This window comes from Scyliorhinus torazame, chromosome 7 (assembly GCF_047496885.1).
Source record: "Scyliorhinus torazame isolate Kashiwa2021f chromosome 7, sScyTor2.1, whole genome shotgun sequence".
Lineage (NCBI taxonomy): Eukaryota > Metazoa > Chordata > Chondrichthyes > Carcharhiniformes > Scyliorhinidae > Scyliorhinus > Scyliorhinus torazame.
This window is the reverse complement of record NC_092713.1, coordinates 56,519,003-56,541,368: the sequence shown is the minus strand read 5'-3', so window position 1 is coordinate 56,541,368 and position 22,366 is coordinate 56,519,003. Positions and strand designations below refer to the sequence as shown.

The window sequence follows — 22,366 nt, the reverse complement described above, 5'->3', positions numbered from 1 at the left end:
GTTATCGAGCAGAGCACAGCCTTTGGACCAATTAATTGGCCACCAGCCAAATCACTCAAACTGAGTCCCAGCCATTGTGTGTCATCGATGCCGGACAGTCCACAGCTCTGATTTTAACTCGCACAGACTAACACAGTGGTCTCTCCTGCTGCTGAAATCCTCTGCTTGAATTAAAGGCACAGGCCACTACTTTCTCCTGCTTGAATTAGAGATACAGGCTGCCTTAAAAACACATGTCTACATGTCATCCATGGATCAAAAATGTAACAGCAAAAATATAATAAAGGGGAAATAAGGGAGTAAACAGGGAGGACCCTTGCACTATGATTCCCTGTGAAAACGGTCAGTGGCAGAATCTTATGGCGAGGTTAACTACTTGTCTTCTCAAGGCATGAGAAAGCTTAACAGGCTGAATTTATGCCTTCATGTTGTCAATACTTTATGAATAACGTGATGGGAACCCGTTACCCTGGATCCTCACCCATTTTCTGCCGCACCACTTTAATTATACATGTCAACCAACATTAAATGGGTGACTATAATGGTAGTAATGATACAATACTGTCATACATCATATTTTTCATCTCTGTTAAGATGTACGTTAGCCAACATCTAGTGGTAATGGACCGTTAGGCAATGAAGCAGTGGTTTTAGAGGAGAATAGTGTGAACAGTGATGTCAAAACAATCGAAGAGGCGGAGGAAAGACAATGGAATCACAAGTAAAGTTCCTCATGGTTAAAAGGGAAATGACTGTAAATGACAAACAAATTTAGTGCAGCACATTCTCTGAAAGCATGTCTAATTCCCCTGGTCTTTTCTGACCCAATGAGGTAATTAAGCTCTTTTTGCTGCTGAGTATGGGCTCATGAAGGTGGCACTTAATTTTTTTTTAATATTTCCAATTAACGGGCAATTTATCGGAGGCCAATCTGCCTACTTCACACATCTTTGGGTTGTGGGGTTGAGACCCGCACAGACATAGGGAGAATGTGCAAATTGCACACGGACGGTGACCTGGGGCTGGGATTGAGCCGGGTCCTCGGCGCTGTAACGCAGCAGTGCTAACCACTGCGGCATCGTTCCGCCCTTAAGGTGGCACTTATAACAATGGTCACTTCCTTTCTTTATGCCTGGGCACCTTGTTCAGGTATCTTTTTCTTTGCTGTCCCAAACAGAACCTCTTTCCATCAGCCATCATGGGTCAGTGGTGCTTCCACTGGTATTTCTGAAAACTTGAGGACTTACATTAGCTATGATTTTTAATTTTCCCATTGCATGGCCTTTTAAACTGCCAAGTAGTTGGTCAATTGGGTAGGCATCACACTTCCACCAGAAACCCGCAAAGAGTATTCCACGTTAAAGTGTGGAAAATATAATCAAATCTCAAAATTTGAGACTGCTAAAATATTTAAAGTGAAAGTGAGTCAGGCTCCAATTTACCTGCATTCCATATCATCAACTTTGGACCTACCATCAAGTGAAGACAGGTTTTCTTGTGGCAGGGTGAATGAGTAATCAATCCCTGGCTTCAGGCACTGCACTGAGTTACATACCTGAGATATGCAGTTCATTGACAGTCTCATCCTCTCTGCAATGGAATTAATATAAACACAAGGTCTTCAAATACATTTTGTACAGTAGCCACGGTGTGATGCGGCAATTAAACATTACAGTTAGAAGATAATTCCACCAAAAAAAATGTATATTTTTCTCCAATTTGTCTTTTCCTGCAGATACCTTTTGGCCCCAAGGTCCACAGAGCCACCATTATTAATCCAGTGGAGAAGGTGAATAGGCAACATACTATCAGAATTATCCCAGTGCCATTATAGAACCAAGAGCATGACAGTAGCTTGAGCCCAAGTGTGGTAGCACGGCCCGTGACCCGCTTGGGGCCTATCATGGGGCATGCGTGAACCCGACCAATGGAGAAAAAGTGCACAGGGACCTGGGCAGTGTGGACTCGGAATTCAAGGAGTAAAGACCTGTATAGTTTACCCTCTGTGGCGGTACAGTTAAACCTCATTGTTGTTTCCAATAAACCTCTTTGTTATATGAGCAGTCTCCTCAGTGATACCTTCACGCTATTACATTGGCGTCAAGAATAAATCAGATAATAATCTCAAGATTTGAAATTTGTGGAGAAAGGGATTGCACCAGAAGCTTCCAAGAACCAGGAATGTTAACATCGGCAGTAAAAAAAAGTGAGTGAGAAACCATCCAATGATGATGCTCTGAGTTGGCTCCCGCTCCCCACACGTCTGGCCCACCACTTGTCCCACGAGAAATTATCCTGCCGTTAAGTTTTCTGGATACCCTGTCAGTCGTATCAACCCATGTCAGGAACTGGACTCAATGTCCTCTTGAAGATCAAACAAATTGTTCGAGGTGGCTGCCATCACGATAAGTCGGAGCAGCTCAGGCCCTACCAACTGAGGAAATATGAACTCAGTTGCAAAGACAAAGTATTGGGGGTTCCCGGGTGGTAGTACCACCCCCAGCAAGAGAGCCACCACTGCAAGACTGCACAGTGTGCACCCTGGCCAGACTAAAATGAAAATGTTGGTCAGGAGCTACATATGGTGGACAGGCATCGACAATGATATTGAGAATCTGGTTTGTCAGTGTGACTTCCATCAGTCACAGCAAACCTTGCTGCCTGCAGCTCAACAGCATCCATGGGAGTGGCCTGCCCGTCCAATTAACACATGGATTTTGCTGGTCCCTTCCTGGGAAGAATGTTCCTAATACTAGTGGGTGCCCGCTTCAAGTGGCTGGATGCCCAGGAAATGGGATAATAACCTCAGTCCTCACCACTGAAACCTAGAGACTCATTTTCACCATTCATGGCCTTCCAGAGATATTGGTTTCTGATAATAGCATGGCCTTTACGCGGGAGGTATTCCAGCATTTCATGCAAATTAATGGAATCCATCACATCCAAATGACCCCTTATCATCTCGCCTCAAGTGGCTTGGCAGAAGAGCAGTGCAAACCTTTCAATCTGCAATTAAATAACAACCAGAGAGGCCAATGCGCCTCAAGTTAGTGGATTGCCTTCTTTCGTACATCACCACCCCTTCCATTACCACTGGGGTATGTGGCTAATTGTGTTTCTCTTACTTTGGCTCTGAAGATGGAGGCCAATATGGTCGCCTTCCTTAATTCTAATTACGTTTGCTCTAGAGTTGCCAGGTATCTCTCGATACCGCCACAAGGTTCAAAACCGAATACTGATCAAAGACTCGATACACCAGTTAGTAAGTTCAAACTCAATGCTCATTTATTTACACACAGTTAAATATATTCATGCATAAAACTCTACAAATTAAACTATCACTACTGCTAAAAGCCTATACTTAGCTTCGGGTGCCCACTCAGTCAGAGGAACAATGGCCGTTGTTCGGTTCTGAGGCTGCTGGGGTTGAATTGGTATGGAATAACAGCGAGGAGCGTCTGTCTCGTAGTGTGCGTTGACCTTGGGACTTACTTGTTCTGATGTTGCTGTTGGGCAGGTCTCTCCTTGGTGAGAGCCGTGGCTGCAAGAGACCAATTCTCTCTTGGGGGATTCTTCTTATACACAAAAGGGGCTTCGCGTGCTTTTGGGCGGGCCTTGAACTTGGCCCCAATTAATTGGGCCGTTTCCCAATCGTTCTCATCGATTTCCTCCAATAGAGGGGTGGGTGCCCTGATGGCTGGGCATGTCCTAGGTGGCCGTTGGCCTGCTTTGTTCTGGTCTCCTCTGGCGCCAGGGTGTCTGTCTTGGTATTGTTTACTTAAATGTTACCTTTTTGTTCCTGGCTCATTAGTATGGAAATGGTTTGCAGTATCGGTCTTGTCTGGGAGCTATGGCTCCAATCAACAAACAAACCTTGCGCCTGCTTGCTTTCTTAGTATTGTCCATTTTCTCTGCAATCTTTGCAAATTGTCCATTTTGTAATCGGGAAGTGACCATCCCAGATGGCTACACTCCCTCCTTGTGATCCTCAACGCGAAGCATCACATTACTGCGTTGTCTTCGTTCTCTGACCAAGTGGAACACCCATAAGCAGTTCATGGGCTCTACACTGCCCTATCCTATGAAACACAATTCTTTACCTACAATCATTTTACTTACATACATCAGTATAAAACTCTACGGGGCGCTATGACATTCAGGCATACATTACAAAATGAAAAAACTGGAACCTCTAACTATCCTCAATAAGCTATCCTCACTCAAACAAGCAAAAATAATCTACAACACTTTAAATGTACAAAATAGCAGCAACACAAGTTTCTCTGGCCTGGCAGTCAGACACAGAGGTTTACATTTTTTTATTGAACAAAACACACATAAAGAAAAGCAGATGCACTTTAATTCATGTCAAGGGGTTCGGGGTTTGGTGAAGTCCGAAAATAGGGGACATAAATGTGTATACCGGGGCGCTAGAGCGGTAGGCTCTCCTTCGCCATTTTCTGATTCGAAGTGTCCGCACGACACTGCAAAGTATCACCTGTACTAAGAGGGCTTCTACTATGTACGATAGTGAGTACCAGGTGATAAACCTATCACACCAGGTCGGGGTATCGTTAACTGTCTTAGGACTAACTATCTTGGGGTTCTGTGTATGGCATGGGTGGGAATCATTCACGGTGTGTGTGGTAGGGGTCAGGGGGGGTAGTGTCCGCACGCAACTGAAGGGATCCCGCTAAGATCCAGGTGAAAAAGATGGAGGTAGTCGTCATCTTTCCGTCTTTCTGTCTTCTTCTTTGTCTCCCTCTGGGGTTCGTGACGTTCCGGAGTTCTATGGACACAAGCATAATATCTGTTATTATCTTGCTTAAGATCTCGTATGTCTGTCTGTCCTTTGTTGCCTATTACCCATTATGATTGGTCACCATCTGTGACTCCCTCATTTTTTTTTTTAAACCAAATATTTGGGACAAGACATCCGAGAAAAATACTGACATAGTGTGGGTTGTCTCGCAGCCTGTGCGATCTACAATCCTAGCGTTTGAGGATGTAAACTGCATATGGAAGCAACCCAAGGGTTGCCAAAACCAAACAAAAGAATTTCAAACTGAAAGTGCCAAAATGGGGTGCATATGGGCCGCGGCAGGTAAGAAATGGGTGGAATCCCCGGGTAGGACAGTGATCAGTGCCGTTTATGCTCTACCCAAGCATAGCTGACCAGAGGGGCGGTCCTCAGGCAGGGCGGGGACCAGTGCCGTTTCTCCACTGCCTGAGCGACCGGCAAGAACGAGTAAGAATGTGGTCATCGTGGGGGGTTGCCTCTCGTAATCAAATCAGGAGAGTAGCTATGAGTAGTGTCTGTCGACAAACGTGTCCTGCTGAACGGATGTCTGCCGACAAACTAGTACCTCTGAATGGTTGTCTGTCGACAAACTTGTTCCATTAACTGCCAGTGGGCGTTAAAGGAGTGGTGACTTGGGGCCATGAAAAACTTTCAAATTCACAAACAATACTTAACATTAACACTAACGAACAAACATACAACAAACATGGTGCAGGTTCCATCAGAAAGGACACCGTATCTCTCCATCGGTTCCTTTTTTCCATCATCTGGACACCTCATTGCTCAGTAGCGAACAGGATCGCAAAGGGATTCGATTGGTGGGAGTCAGACTCTATGTCATCATCTTCTCCCGGCTGCCATACTCCTGACTGGAGTAGTTTGGCTAAAGGTGCTTGGGGTGAATTGGGGTCCATCTCATCATTCCGGATGAGCCTGAACGAACTGTCGCGGTGCCAGAATCGTGTGTTGAGGTTGGAGCTGGTAGGTTGTAATCCGTAATCGTCGGGCGGTGGGTCTGGGTCAGGAGCTTTGATGTATGTGATCTCGAAGGGGTCACTGGAATCATGCTCGGATTCACTGGGAGTGGGGCCTGGTGCAGGGGTATAATCATAACGTGGTGTGCTGTGGCTGTCGTCATTGCTGTCGGTATCACTGTCGCTGCTGGTTGAAGGAAGGGAGAGGCGGAGTCGTACCTCTGGGGGTGGAGTTGAAGTTGTGTCTGAGGATGGGCTGGACTGGCTGGGGGAGGGTAGGAATACGTCATCTGTGGGCGGGGCGTGCTCGTCTGCTGCTGCGAGCAAGATGTGGTGTGAATGGTTGTTCTGCGAGCCATAAGCCTTAAGCTGGTTTATGTGGAACCACGCAGACTTGCCATTGGGATATGTGATTTTGTATACTGAGGGGCTTACTTTGTCCGAAATGGAGTACGGTCCAGATAATTTGGGGGAAAGGAATGAACTGGGGTTGTAAAGGGAAAGCATCACTTGCTGCCCTACTACAAACTCTGTGGTGTGTACCTTTTTGTCAAAACAAGCCTTGCTTTGTTTCCTCCTGGTCCCAGCTGCTGCGAGTTGGGCTGCCTTTATGTTCTCTATTAACTGTTGTACAGCATTTTCATGTGTGAGGGCGGTGACTGCGGGGCTGGCCAAATCCAGTCCTTATAAATACTGTCCCTTTCATGGGGCGTCCGGTCATGAGAGTGTGGGGGGTGTATCCTGTGGACGTGGATACCGTGTTTCTTAAGAACATTAAAGCAAATAGGAGAACTGAATCCCAGGTGCTGTTGTTTTGTTGTACCATTTTCCTGAGGGGGGCTTTTAGAGTCCTGGTCATCCTCTCTACAATGCCGCTTGACTGGGGGTGGTATGCTATATGGAATTTTTGCCTGATTCCGAAAATTGTGAGGACGTTTTTCATTACTCGTCCTGTAAAATGGGAGCCTTGATCGGACTCTATAATGCTGGGGTCGAATTGGTACGGAATAACAGCTAGAAGCGTCTGTCTCGTAGCGTGCATTGACCTTGGACTTACTTGTTCTGATGTTGCTGTTGGGCAGATCTCTCCTTGGTGAGAGCCGGGGCCCCAAGAGAGCGATTCTCTCTTGGGGGATTCTTCATATACCCAAAAGGGGCATTGCGCGCTTTTGGGCGGGTCTTGAACTTGGCCCCAATTAATTGGGCCGATCCCAATTGTTCGCATCAATTTCCTCCAATAGAGGGGTGGGTGCCCTGATTGCTGGGCGTGTCCTAGGTGGCCGTTGGCTTGCTTTGTTCTGGTCGCCTCTGGCGCCAGGGTGTCTGTCTTGGTATTGTTTACTTAAATGTTACCTTTTTGTTCCCGGGGATGGCTCATTAGAATGGAAATGGTTTGCAGTATTGGTCTTGTCTGGGAGCTATGGCTCCAATCAACAGACAAACCTTGCACCTGCTTGCTTTCTTAGTATTGACCATTTTCCCTGCAATCTTTGCAAATTGTCCATTTTGTAATTGGGAAGTGGCCATCCCAGATGGCGACAGGTACACCAGCAGAACTGTTACCAAGCCCTTGTTTTCGTACTCGGTTAGATCTGATGTTCCCCAATTTGGTATGGAGGGTGGAGGCGCGGGAAGGCATGCTACACAAAAGAAATGCCATGATTCGGTAAAGGCAACAGATTGTTTAAAACCACTGACCTAATTTTTGTAAGGAACTTGCATCTGATCCATCGTGGATATCTGGGAAAATTATGGCAAAATCTGGTCCTGTCTCATATCTGATGGACTTACAAGAGAGATGGGTGCAAAAGCACCTAAAGGAGCCGAGAGGCTGCAGCTCCAATGACTAAACAGGTGGATCCAGTAGGCATTTCTAACATCCCTTTGGCGGAGCCTGAAGCAAGGGAACTGGAAGGGGCCCCTCTTACTACTCGAGGGAACCGGCGAGGGGTCGCCCTCAACACACCTGTCGAGACAACCTCCTACTGCTGACACTGACTGGTGGAGGAACCGGTCAGGGAACTGAGGTGCTTCACCAGACCCAGGAAGTTACCTGATAGACTGACCTTATGAAGAACTGTACCATACTACTCCCTTTTGTGGTTCTGTTTTCACTGCTAGTAGTTAATTGTTATTAATCGGTGATATATATATATTGTTGAGGGACTTGAGGGAGGAATGTGGTAGCGTAGCCCCTTTAGGGGTGATCCTTGGCAGGCTATGTAACTCGCTCGGGGCCTATCGAGCAAGAGTGTGCGAACCCTGACCAATGGGGCGAAAGAGCAGGGTCCTAAGAGCAAGAGCCCAGGCAGTGTGGACCCGGAGGTCAAGGAGTAAAGACCTGTATGATACACCTCTGTGCCTGTAAACAGTTAAACCTCATTGTAATTCCCAATAAACCTCCTCATTATACAAGGAGCCTCCTCAGGGATACCTTGAGCTTGGGTGGTGCAGTAGCACAGTTGCTTCACAGCATCCGGGACCCGAGTTTGATTCCGCATTGGGTCATTGTCTGTGCGGAGTCTGCATGTTCTCCCCGTGTCTGCCTGGGTTTCTTCCGGGTGCTCCGGTTTCCTCCCACAAGTCCCGAAAGATATACTTGTTATGTGAATTGGACATTCTGAATTCTCCCTCTGTGTACCTGAACAGGCACCCGAGTGTGGCGACTAGGGGATTTTCACAGTAACTTCATTGCAGTGTTAATGTAAGCCTACTTGTGACAATAATAAAGATTATTATTCCATCAGGCATTGATTATTCATTCCTGTTATGGCATAAAGGCTTGATGGTATGACCAAAATTGATTACATGGAATGTGGGTAAATTGGAGCATGATACATTATTGTATCATTCTGCAACAGTGGGGACTGGTAAACAAAGGCTACTAAAATTGACTGGAAAATAAAAGTACTGCACTGGCTCAATACTCCATGGAGAAAATACTACCTGGAGTTAACTCCAGATCACCTCCCATGCAGGTCTGAAATAACTAAACCTACAGAAATGTACAAAGCTGTTGTGGAATGCCAGCAGTCCTTCTCTTAACTGACATCAGTGGAACACCTTTGGAGTGAAAGTGGCTTCAATGAAGTAACAATATTAATGCTACTTTCGCAAAGCTGACAGATTTATTTTTCATTCTTATTTTCTATCTAATGGTATATTTAACTTGAAAGCACTCCTTGTACTTTGCATTCTTTTAATTGAAAATGTGAAAGCAGCACGAGAGGGCAAAAAAACTGGCAAGCTTCAAGTGAATCTAGATATTCATAGAATCCCTACAGTGCACAAGGAGGCCATTCGGCCCATAGAGTCCACTACTCTGCCCTATCCTCATCACCCCACCTAACCTGCACATCTTTGGACACTAATGGGGAAATATTAGCATGGCCAATCCATCCAACCTGCTCATCTTTGGATTGAGAAAATATTTTCCACCGTATGTAGATTACATTCCTATCTGCAACTTGTTCTGTCAAACAATCCTTTGAAAGTCAGTCAGGCAAATATTGGACTATAAAAGAGACTGAAAGTTATGGGGATAGATGGAAATGAAGTGATCAAAGACTGTGAGGAACACCTCATTTTCACCGAGTTGAGATTGTGGTACTGTCAATGAGGCATAAGAAAGCATAAACAAGAGGGCAGCACGGTGGCGCAGTGGTTAGCAATGCTGCCTCACGGCACCAAGGTCCCAGGTTCGATCCCGGCTCTGGGTCACTCCGTGTGGAGTTTGCACACCCACAACCCAAAGATGTGCAGGGTAAGTGGACTGGCCACACTAAATTCCCCCTTAATTGGAAAAAATAATTGGGTACTCTTAAAAAAAATGAATCACAATTAATTCAGCTATTACATTTCCTTAGGAAAGAACGTGCAAAGATCTCTGGCAGCTAGAGGTAAATCAAACAAAAGTTCAGATATCCTAATTTATGGAATCTTAACTAGTTGTTGGCCCTTGATATTGGATTTCAATGGTCCCAGCAACTCAGGAAATGGCACACTGTACATCCTTTGTGTCTATACATGATTGTCTTTATAGCCCTAACTCTTGTTCTGAAAGTAGATATCATCCAATTCCATTAAAAAGGTGGTAATGAACACAGTATTAATGCAATATCTGGAGTCTATTCAATGTATCCATTATAATATGAGAAGAAAAATATCTTTTAACTTCAGTTTGGTTCGGCTAATTATTTCATGTCTGTCTAGCTCGGCATTTACAATCAACGTCAGTGGAGAGCAATGCAGTCAGTATATAAATTTCCTTCCAATTTTCATTGCATGATGGCAGAGCTTCTATTTGTGATATTTGACCCTGTGATCAGCTATCTATCATGTGCCTAAACTGGCACTAAGATTGCTTATTTCCACCTCCATAGCATCACCTGACTCTGTCCCTGCCTCAGCTCTTCTTCTGATGAAACCCTCACCTATGCATTTGTTACTTCCAGGTTTCACTATTCTAATGCCCTCCTGTAGCCACTTAAAATGGCCAACTCCCGATTCAAAATGGCGAATGGCAAAGGCTGATGGGAAAGTCAGCCAACAAGACAAAAACCAGCAGCTGCAGGGTGGCTGTGTATTTACCTCTGGAAAGGCCAGACAATATCGATACCAGCAACTATCAGCATAACAAAACAACAGCCATCTGCATACTAATGAGCAATCCCCCAGAACAATAAGCAACATTTAGACACACAAAGCAAAACCAGACTCTTCGGCGCCAGCAGGAGCCTACACAAAAGGAGGTGAACGAGCACCTCAAGACCGCCCATCGATCAGGGAACCGCTCCAGCATTGGAGAAAATCGAACCAAGCGATTGGGACAAAGTCCAATCACTTGGGACCAGGTACAGGGTCTGCCTCGAAAGGCGGGAAGCCCCTGGGGACTATAAGAATTGATCCCCAAGTTCAAATCGCTCTCTTCTTCTCCACCCCTTCGCTCTCTTCACGCTCTTCTTCCTGCCCGGGTCACCCAGCAACAACAAACCAACATTGACCGTGACCGGAGCAGTGAAGATCGAAATCGTAAGTCTTAATTCAACGCTCGCTACGAGAAAGGCGCTCCTAGCTACCAATCCGTACCAACTTCGAATCCCGCAGGCTCAGAACCCAAACGAAAGGCCATTTGTTTCCCTGACCTGGTGGGCCAGTCCAAAGTTAAGTATAGGTCTGTTAGTTGTAGAAGTAGCTTAGATGTAGAATTTGTGCATGAGTAGCGATTACTGTGCATAATAAATGTGCTTTGATTTAAATCTTACTAATCGGTGTATTGGATTATTGATCATTACTCGGACCTGAACCTCGTGGCGGTATCATAAAGATACCTGGCGACTCAAGAGCAAAGGTAATAAAACAGAGCAATTGAACTAAGGCAAAGTTAGCAACATTATTTGGCGACATCCTGACGGGACCCGATCTAGAAGTGGAAAACCACTCCGGGAGAACCCAGAATTTGAATTAGAGATCCAATTGGAAACAGAAAACCACAAGTGTTCAAGCAGTTCTGATCAATACTCATAAATTCGGAAGTGTGTGTATGCATGCGTAACTAACAGGGCGACAAGGTAAAACTGAGAGATTTTCTGTTGCGACAAAACTGTCAGAAGTTTGTATATCGGAAAGTAGCGAAAGCCGTACCCGTATCTACAACACCGCCTTAATACCCTGTCCCAAATTTGAAGAGTAGCATTCGGATTAATACCCCCGTCCCAAATTTGAAGAGCCGCATTCGAATTAATACCCCTGTCCCAAATTTGAAGAGCAGCATTCGGATAGGAAAGATGGCAATGCAGGTAATGCAGCGCCTAATGAACCCAGAGGAATTTGCGGTCGCAGCGACCAGCAACAGTAGAGTGGGACAATGTCCCATTTGGGAGGAAGGGATCAGGAAATATCTCAAAGGGAAAGAATGGCCCCTTTGGAATGAATTCTGTGACAACGAGGAATCAGGCCCCGGGAGTATAGGACATACTTGGTGGGAGAACCTGAGCGAGATCCACAAAAAGAGCTTAGGGAAAACTCGCAAGCCGATGGCAATCGTGTCCTGCTTGGCACAAAGGAGGTCATTAGGACGTTTCGGAAAGAGGTTGAGGGCATACATCGAATGAGTAAGGTCGATGTAAGCGAGGTAGAAAAGGAGAATTTGGAATTGAGAAGGAAGTTGGCAGCAAAAGATGGAGAGGTGGAGGATGCTAAAAGGGCACACCAGTCTTGTCTGGCGCATTTAAGCAGCTTCCAGTCTAATATGAAAAGGCCTATCAGGACATGCAACGTGCAGTCCTGGTAAGTGAGGAATCGGAAAAGCAGGTAGAAGCATTACAGAGTCAGTGCAGTGACCTCAAGGCAGCATTAAGAACACTCCATGCTGCCACCACAGAACAAAGACAAAGCACGCTAGATCACGCAAAGTGCCGGAAGCAGATTGCAGAGCTGCAATCGCTGCTTTCAGTTCAGAAAGATTTCCAGGAAACCTTTGGAGAAAAATTAGATCAGGAAGACGGCCCAGATTGGGAAGAATTGAATGAAACAGCGCAGAGATATGTTGAGGGAACATGTGCGCAGGAAAGCCACAAAAAAGGAAGGCGCCCCAACCCCCCACAGAGCAGATAGTTCACGCTCCAATGAACCCAGTAACCACCCACCGCACAGCCACATTGGACGATGCGGAATTTCTATACTCCGCCCCCTTAACAGTGACCCAATTACGGGACGCGTGCGATAAGATCACACCGTTTCTCCCCACCTCAGACCCCCACCATTTCTTTGCCACAGTCAAGTATCAGGCGACCATGTACGGCCTAGATGAGCAAGAGCATGTAAAGCTCACAGTTTTAAGTTTAGACCCTTCAGTAGCAGCAGCCCTTCCCGACCCACAGAATGTAGGAGGAGGCACCCTTGCAGAAATGCATACCGCGATCCTGGATGCGATCGGGTATAACCGGGGTGACCCCGTAGATGGCCTCAATAAGTGCAGGCAGGAAAAGACAGAACACCCCACAGCGTTTGCTGGACGTTTTGGATTCATTACACAGCAGTTTTCGGTAATTTAGAACGCGCCCATTTGTCCCAAGACGGTATGGCCAAATGGACCCGCACCCTTATCTCCCATGCCACAGAGGCAGGCCAAAAGGCCTGTACGAATTATGACCCCTCAGAGGAAGCCCACAATGAGAAATGGGTTTTAAAAAGATTGTCCCGCACCTGGGAGCAGTCTGTACAAAACAAACCCACAGTTAAAAATCCCGAGGAAGAGCAGGCAGACATGCATCCAGTTAAAACACACCAGAACCCTGCATGGGTAAACGAAGGAAGGAACAGCCCCCCCCCAGAAACCACCGGAATGTTATAATTGCGGACAATTAGGACATTACGCACGAGAATGTCAAGCCCCCCTGAAACTGCAACTGAATCAGCCCACAAATGCCCCCCGAACCAGCGAAGACACCAACAGCCCCGACCCCCCACCCAGGGAACCATACCCAAGGGAACAATGCACCAGAGAGCCTGCTCCACCTTATGTGCCCCAGGGGTTGTGTTACAACTGTGGGCAGTCAGGACACTTCGCCCGAGATTGCAGGAGACCCCCACCAGCTAGACTAGCCCCCAGATATGAAGGAGAACACCATCCACAGCAGCTACAAGGTCCCAGCTGCCCCATGCAAACTGTGAGCACTTACCCACCACTTCTCATGGCAGCGTTACCTCAGCAAGGCCACTTCATTTTTGTTTCACTCCTCCTTCCTTTCTTCTTCGGTCACGCTGCACTCCCTCCATATGCTAGTTACACCCCAGCCCAAATGTGATTTACGATGTCCCGTATTCTGATGGAACCTGCCGCATGTTTTATGTTGTTTATAAGTTTGTTAAATGTTGTTTGTCAGACCGGAAAATTTTTTTCACGGCCCACGCCTTTTCAGCAGAAACCTCTGAGGACTTGCCCACAGAGACTCACTATTGCCAGGCACTAGTTCAGCGGAACTAGCTTGTCTGCAGAGACTTGTTCAGGTACCAGACGCCCGTTCATAACTGCCCTTCTGGTTCGAAGGAAAGAACCACTACGGCAGCCCCACCACGATGACTACATTTCTTGCCCGTTCTTCTCGGTTGCTCAGGCAGTGGAGAAACGGCTTGGGACCCGCCCTGCCTGGGAACCCCCCCCTCTGGTCAACTACGCTCGGGTAGGGGAGACACGGCATTGGTAGCCGTCCTACCCGGGGACTCCATCCAACTCTTACCCGTCGCGGCCCATACGCACCTCATTTTGGAAATTTTAGTTCAAAAAGATTTGTTTTGTTTCAGGTAACCCTTAGGTTGCCAACCCTCTGCTATTTACATCCTGAAACATTTGGATGGTAAATTGCACAGTGTGCGAGAATTATAAAGGGAGCAATTGGCACTAAAGGACAGACAGACTATCGTACGTGATGTTAAACAAAGATAGTCACAGACACAATGCTTGTTTCCACAGAACTTCAGAAGCTCCAGGACCGGAAAAGAGAAGGAAAGAAAAGAGAAGAGCTATGAGGACTTCCTCCACATGGATCATCCTCATAATAATGGACATTTGGTTGCAAGTGAACGCGAACCACATGACTTCAAGCCCCCCAGCCGTTAATGTTTCACTTCCCCGCAGTACCCAGAGCCCAGTCACCAGCGACACCACACCATCTTGGTGTGCCAGATTTATAACCTGGTACTCTCTGTTAGATGTAATAGAAACCTTACTAGTATTAGCGATACTCTGCTGCATCGTGCAGACTATGCGTCTAAGGAAATGGAGAAGGAGAGCCTACCGCGCGCGCTCGAACCCCGGTATATAGGATCAGCTCCCCTATTTTCGGATACGACCAGACCCCCGCGATCTATAATAAAGAGCATTCATTTGCGGTTTTATTGTAAATAAAGAAATGTAAAGAACTGTTCATGAACAAATTGTACGATCCTGAGCTTGACTGCCAAGCCAGGAAAAATGTGTATAAACTGCTATGATTTTGTTTGTATGGTTGAGGAAGTTAGAATAATGAAATGTTTAAATGAGTGTAGTGTATTAAGAATAGTTAGAGGTTCCCAGTTTATTGTTTTGTAATGCATGTCCCTGTTTGACAGAGCGCCCTTAGAATTGTCAGTTAAAATTTTTTGCACAGTTATGGTCAGTGCGGAGGCCATGAAGGAAGTGCCCCCCAGGTCAGGGAATGGAAAGCAACATAGTTATGTGATCCTTCACGCTTCGCGTTAGGATCACAAGGAGGAGTTTTAGCCGCTTAAAATGGACAACTCCAGATTCAAAATGGCGAACGGCAAAGGCTGATGGGAAAGTCAGCCAACAAGACAAAAACCAGCAGCTGCAGGTTGGCTGTGTATTTACCTCTGGAAAGGCCAGACATTATCGATACCAGCAACCATCAGCATAACAAAACCAACAGCCATCTGCATACTAATGAGCAATCCCCGGGAACAATAAGCAACATTTAGGTATAGGTCTGTTAGTTGTAGAAGTAGCTTAGATGTAGAATTTGTGCATGATTACTGTGTATGATAAATGTGCTCTGATTTAAATCTTACTAATCGGTGTATTGGATTATTGATCATTACTCGGACTTGAACCTCGTGGCGGTATCATAAAGATACCTGGCGACTCGAGAGCAAAGGCAATAAAACAGAGCAATTAAACTAAGGCAAAGTTACCAACACTCCTGGCTGGCCTCCCGTATTGTACCCTCTATAAATTTGAGGTCAACTAAAATCCTGCAGCTCATGTCTCAAATGTCTTCACTCACCTGTGCTCACTGACTTACATTGGTTCCCAGTTACACAATGTCTCAATTTTAAAATTCTCATCCTTAGTTTTAAATCCCTCCATGACCTCGTCTGTCTTTATCTCTGTAATCTCCTCAAGACCTACATCCTCTGGGATACCGGTGCTGCTCTGATTCTAGCCTCGTCCCATCCTTGATTTTAAATGCTCCATCATTGGTGGCCGGGCTTTCAGCAACCCAGGATCAAAGCTCTGGAATTCCCTCCCTCGGGTGGCACGGTGGCTAGCACTGCCACCTCACAGCTCCAGGGTCCCGGGTTCAATTCCGGCCTCGGGTGACTGTGTGGAGTTTGTACTTTCTCTCAGTGTCTGCGTGGGTATCCTCTGGGTGCTCTGGTTTCCTCCCACAGTCCAAAGATGTGCAGCTTAGGTGGATTGGCCATGCTAAATTGTCCCTTAATATCCAAAAGGTTAGATGGGGTATTTGGGATAGGGTGGAAGCTTGGGCTTAAGTGGGGTGCTCTTTCCAAGGGCTGGTGCAGGCTCGATGGGCCGAATGGCTTCCTTCTGCACTGTAAATTCTACGAAATCTATCTGCCTATTTCCCTGGTTTCCTCCTTTCACTCTTAAGGCTTCTCTTTTTAGCCAAGCTTAGTCATCTGCCCTAATATCTCCTTATGTCGCTCAGTGTCATATTTTGTTTGGTGATGCCTCTTTGAAGTGTCATGGGACATTGTATGTTAAATGTGCTCCATAAATACAAGTTGTTGAGCCGAAGGCCATGTTATGGCATCACTGGAAACTAATTCTAAGTTCTTATAGCTACTGCAACAGAACTGAAAAAGATCAGGGAAAGGGCACACCTACTGACTATTCTGAATAAATCTTCTATTGAGAGAACTAACAATATGTGTACTGTTCTTATGAATGGTAAACATTGTGTACAGCCATATAATCAAAAAATGCATCCATTTTACCACATTCCAAATCTATTTTGTGTCGCCAGTAAACAATTTGATTGTTGTGTGCCAAAAACTGAATGACACAAATGATGAAGGTTCTGTTTTTTTAAAAAAAATTCATAGATCTTCAGCTATTTGAAATACTGTGGGTGAGATTGTTTTACAAAAATGATAAACTAACGAAGTAACATAAGACAAACCCGAACACATCTTCTCTTGTGCCCATTAATTTTGCTATTTCCTTCTCACTTGCATTCTATTTTGCAGAACCTCCACAAGGCATTCACGGACTGCCAACTTATCCTTCAGTCACCTGTGGATCACCTCACATCATGTATCCTAAACTTCATCCGGAGTGCTTCAAATTCATTTCACCAATTTGCATGCATCTATTTGCTGAATATGAACTACTATACATATTTCACAAATCGTTTATCTCTCTCTCCAGATCCCACCAAATTGTTTCTTGAAATTGTTTCTGTACGACCTGGAATTTGCAGGGATCCTATTGACAAACTGAATGCTCACCGTCATTACCCCTCTGAATTTGACCGCACGTTCAGGATTTAATGAAGAAATTGTCATCTTTCAGCCACTGCTCTGTCACAGGCTGATCGATGGTGAATTTGAATAATGAGGGACTGTTTAGAGAATGGTCAATTTTGCAGCAGTAATTTAAGCAATAAACTAATTGTTTGGAATGGAAACTGGCCATGCATAGGGGCCTAGAGAAAGGGAAATTATGATACAATAATGAAAAGTCATGCTTATTTGCTTGTCCTTTACTTGTGATGTGGAATTATTCTCGTTCTTTTGCTGCATTGTAGAAAATAGCATTATTACTAGTATATCAAGAGGACAGTAAACTAGTTGAAATTGGAGATAAAGAACAACTCGTTGCTATTTAGCCCCATTCCTCACGAAAGCATTCAATAAAGCTGGTTTTCAATCTTCAATAAAGGACACAGTCACTGCAATTGTAGAAGTGATACTGTGCCTATTATCGCTTAACAAAAGAACCTTCAAAACTGACTATAAGATCCTTGCACAAGTTTTAGCACTGCCCTGACTATAGAATACACAATACAAGACTGGTTCCGGAGATGAGGGGATTGTCCTTTGTGGAAAGATTGAGTAGTCTAGGCCAGGTTTATCCAACATTTTCACATGGGAGGCTATGTTTGCAGTCTTCCTCACTCAAGGGGCCAATGCTTGCTGACACCATTAAGCACGAGTACTTTTAGGATTAAAACTATGCACAAATCCCATTTTCCATATTTGACAAAACATTAACTTGCGAAATCAGGGTAACCAATGGTAACAGGTCATTGCACCCATAATACACACTCCCCTGCAGGAAAAAAAGACAGAATCAAGCAAACAACAACATGATCAACAGGGGAGCAATGGGCAGGATAACAACTGAATTGCAGGGCAGTCCTGTAGCCAGTTAAAATGGCTAACTCCCGATTTAGAATGGCTAACCCCGATTTAAAATGGCGAACGGAAAAGGCTGATGGGAAAATCTGCCAACAGGACTAAAACAAGCAGCTGCAGGTAAAACGGTGTATTTGCCTCTGGAGAGGCCAGACAGAATTGATACCTGCAGCCATCAGCATAACAACACACCAGCCATCTGAATATTAATTAGCAATCCCCGGGAACAATGTGCAACAAATTAGACACACAAAGCCAACCCAGACTTTTCGGCGCCAGCAGGAGCCTTCACAAAGAGAGGTGAACGACCACCCCAAAACCGCCCATCGATCAAGGAATCGCTCCAGCATTGGAGAATATCGAACCAAGTGATTGGGACAAAGTCCAATCACTTGGAACCAGGTACAGGGTCCGCCCCGAAAGGCGGGAAGCCCCTGGGGACTATAAGAATAGAGTCCAAGTTCAAATCGCTCGCTCTGCACCCTTCGACACCCTTCTGCTGACCTTCTGCAACACGGACCCCCGGTATGCAAACACCAAGTGTCACTACATACTGAGGTTCTACCTGTCCCCGGTGTTACGAAGGATGGGCCTGGCCTCATTGCCGCGGAACGCTCCAAGTAGTTGGACCGTGCCGTACCACATGTCCTTCGTGGAAAAGTTTTTGAAGAAAAACACCTTTGACCACAAGGCAATGAAGCAGTGGTCAGCACGTAATGTCCTCGAGGCCCTCAGGGAAAAGGAGACTGTGGAGGACGTTGGATGGTTCCCTGAGCATACTGTCAGAGTCATCTGGCAGAACGCCTCATCACCAGAACTTTCAAACAAGCACCAAGACCTAGCTTGGCTGCTGGTGAGAAGGGCCCTCCCTGTCAGATTCTTCATGTACACCCGAAGGCTCTGCGCCAATGCACGCTGCCCTCGGAGTGGCTGTGGGGGAAATGAGACGGTCACCCACCTCCTTGTGGAATGTGCCTTTGCAAAGAAGGTCTGGAGAGAGATGCAGTGGTACTTGTCAAGGTTCATCCCGAGCAGCTCTGTGACACAGGACTCTGTGCTCTACGGACTATTTCCAGGGACACATACCGAGACAAACATCAACTGCTGCTGGAAGGTCATCAACTCGGTGAAAGACACTCTTTGGTCTGCCCGAAACTTGCTGATCTTCCAGTGCAAAGAATTGTCCTCGACCGAGTGTTGCAGACTGGCATATTCAACGTCCAGGACTACGTGCTGAGGGACGCACTCAAGCTTGGGGCAGCTGCCGCCAAGGCGCAATGGGGAAAGACCACTGTGTAAGGTTTTTCCATCAAATGTACACCGAGGGGCGGTTAACAGTGTAAAACCCCCTCGGTCTGGGCCACCAACACTCCAATGCATAAAAGAAACATGACAATGTAAATATTTAAGAAGGAATTGTAACGTAAAGATGATATGTGTGTAATATTATCAAAACTGAATGGAAGAAAGTCAAGGCAATGTGTAACTCTGATGGAAATGTACAGTCAAGACAATTTGAAATGTTCTGTAATGTTTATGATAGATTTTATGAATAAAGTATATTTGTTTGAATTAAAAAAACACACTCAAATCGTAAATCTTACTTCAACGCTCGCTACGAGATAGGCGCTCCTAGCTATCGATCTGTACCAGCTTCGAATCCCGCAGGCTCAGAACCCATACGAAAGGCCATTCGTTTCCCTGACCTAGTGGGCCATTTCCAAAGTTAAGTATTGGCCTGTTAGTTGTAGGAAGTAGCTTAGAAGTAGAATTTATGTATAAGTATTGATCACTGTATATAATAAATGTGCGTTGATTTAACTCTTACTAAGCGGTGTGTTGGATTATTGATCATTACTCGGACTTGAACCACGTGGCGGTATCAGAAAGATACCTGGCGACTCAAGAGCAAAGATGATAGAACAAGAGCAATTAAACTAAGGCTAAAATTAAGAGCAACAGTCCCCAGGATCAAGACATCTTCCCAGACACACAAAGAAAGCAAAGGCCAAGGATAAAATACGGTCAACGAGCACTCTCCAGGGACTTCCAAGAATTCTGATGATTGAAACACCATTTCTTCCAACATACCCAGACAGTAATGGCTCGACCACAACTACCACCTCCAACCCCTCAAGACGAGCATCAGGAACAGGACAATACAGGACCAGCGATCGGTAGATGAAACGCACCCCCAGCCTGGAAGACAGGATACGATTTGCCCCATTGAATGTGGAATGCCCAGACTCCAAGTTGGGATTACTAAAACATGGCAGCCAATCTTCAAATTCACTCGGGAACTCTTCCACTGCCTCTCGCCAGAGTCTATGCTCATTGGTATGCCCCACTGGGTCCACCTCTCCCTCTCCTGTCAGGATGAACAAGCCATGCAGCAGGAACTCGACAGAACAGAGGCGGGCCTCCACCAAGGAAAGCACGCTGTCAAGTACAAGAACTTGCTGGTGCGCCTCCTACACTCCCATAAGAGAACCCTGCAATTCTTGGAAGTGAGCCCTGATGACCTGTACCTCAGGGCCGAGACTTTCAGCCCACTCCAGCCGCCATGGACAAATGAGAATTTTGGCATTTTATCTCTCTTGCAAGAACACCGAGCAAACACTTCTTGGGGTATAGCAAAAGTCATGCACTTAAAGAGAAGACAAATACAAAATGTGTAACAGGATGAAAAGATGAGCAGAGCCAGAGCCTGTGTAAATGCAATCGCTCCCATACTCACATCACGTGGCCCCCAGATGTGTTAATTCAATTCAGGTGATGATTATTAAGCAGGGACTCATCTGTTCTCATGGGCTGGAATTTACAGGGGCAGATTGCCCACGCCCCCAATTTAAAAGTCAGTTGGCACCTTGCTGTCATGAAATCTGACTGTCCCATATCTATAATAGGCTGGGGACAGCCTTAATTAGTGCAAAGTGGGATTTATGCCCCTTGGGGACAGGAAGTCCTGCCCTAGAGATTGGCCAGTGGCTCTGTAGAGCCAGCTGACCAGAAGACTGTAGTGGCCACTGCTGAAACTACAACCAATCCCCCACAAGGAAGTGAAGATGTCTCCCGATATGTCTCGGGGATTTTGGGAAGCAAGGCTGGGAAACCCCAGTGAAATGGGGGAAGAGTAGGGAGGTGAAGGGTTAGAGAGTCAGGAGAACTACTATTTTCAGGCAATGCCCCTGATGAACCCCCCCCCCCCCATCTCCCACACGAGGTACCCCCTTCCTGATCAACAGTAACCTGTGTTGCACACAGCCCGTCTTGCTTGCATCCTCCTCCGCAGACTGAGAAATTGTGGTTAAGGTGGGAAAACGCCTGTAAGTGGCAGTTCACATAAAGGCCTCAATAGGCTTAAGGATGGGTGGGCTATCTGATTCCTTCCCCCCCCCCCCCCCCCCCGTAACATAGGGGACAGTCTGGGAATGGTTGGCAAGGGGGTGATCTGGCCACCCACTTGCTTTATGGCCCGTCTTTAAATGTGCCAGCAGATAGCCATAAAGTTCACCACCAGATGTATAGGAGCAGTCTGTGAGACGAATTAATGGTTGGTGGTGTATGAAATGCAAAGTGTAGTTCTGTGACTAAGAGCTCATCGGTGCAAAAAGACTAGACTCCAATGTTCTGTCCATCATCGCCTGTGTTGTAATAGTGAGGGCATGCAAGAGACCAAAATTAGCGAGGGGGTAATAGGACGGGAAGAGGTTTAACCTGGTGTTGTAAGACATCTTACTGGAAGAGGTTGAGGAGCTAAAGGGCGAAGACAGATAGGGAGGGATCTGGAAAAAAACAGGTTAAGAATTTCAAAATCGAGGTGTTGCCAGACTAGGAGTCAACAGGGGTGAACTGGCCTCGGTGTCAGTTCCACAAGTAACTTTTAAAGGTGCAACGGTTTGAAGGCGAAGTTACAGCGCTGTCTGCGTTACAATTGAAGTGCCTGGCCCCCACAGATTTAGATATGACAGGCCACCTTCCTTCCAATAATAATCCTTTTGTAGCTGTCTTGGGGGGTTGCAGACCTACTCGAAATTTCTGCATTTGGCCTTTTACTCGGAGTGAGAAAAATAAAACGCATTAATTCTTACCCGAAAGAGGGGGGAAGAAAAGAAAAAGCGACACTCTTCAGTCTCAGAGCGCGCATCTATGTAAGCCTGGGCGAAGGGTGTCTCGGACATGCGCAGCAGAGAAGGGGAAGCAGACGCGGACTGTGAGGGAGGAGGAGGAAAGGCTGCTCTATGCTCAGGATCCGGAGCCTCGCTCTGTCTGTCTGACTCCCTCTCTCAGCGCGCAGAGGGCATCACCTGGCGGGGCTCGTGGCGGCCAGGTGAGTGCGGGCTCGTGCTGGACTGACCTTCCCGTCCACACACTGTATCAGTGCAGTCCCAGAGCGTCTTTTGTCCTTTACCGAGGCGTCGTGTCGCCGTTA

The 22,366-nt window shown here is 46.2% G+C and overlaps 1 protein-coding gene and 1 long non-coding RNA gene across 3 annotated transcripts in view; one reads left to right on the top strand and one right to left on the bottom strand.

Annotated features, from left to right (window-relative positions):
• Positions 1-3,263: 3,263 nt before the first annotated feature.
• LOC140426238 (uncharacterized) lies at positions 3,264-22,240 on the bottom strand. Its single transcript, XR_011948166.1, has 2 exons — positions 22,026-22,240; positions 3,264-4,789 (listed from the first exon to the last, which is right to left on the bottom strand). It is a non-coding gene; the product is annotated as an uncharacterized lncRNA (long non-coding RNA).
• Positions 22,129-22,366, top strand: part of elovl8b (ELOVL fatty acid elongase 8b) — an 83,861-nt gene continuing 83,623 nt past the window's right edge. Inside the window, exon 1 of one of the 2 annotated variants that reach the window (XM_072510740.1) lies at positions 22,129-22,264. The gene's annotated coding sequence lies outside the window, so the exon portion shown is untranslated. The remainder of the gene's footprint in view (positions 22,265-22,366) is intronic. The other variant, XM_072510738.1, reaches the window with a different exon arrangement.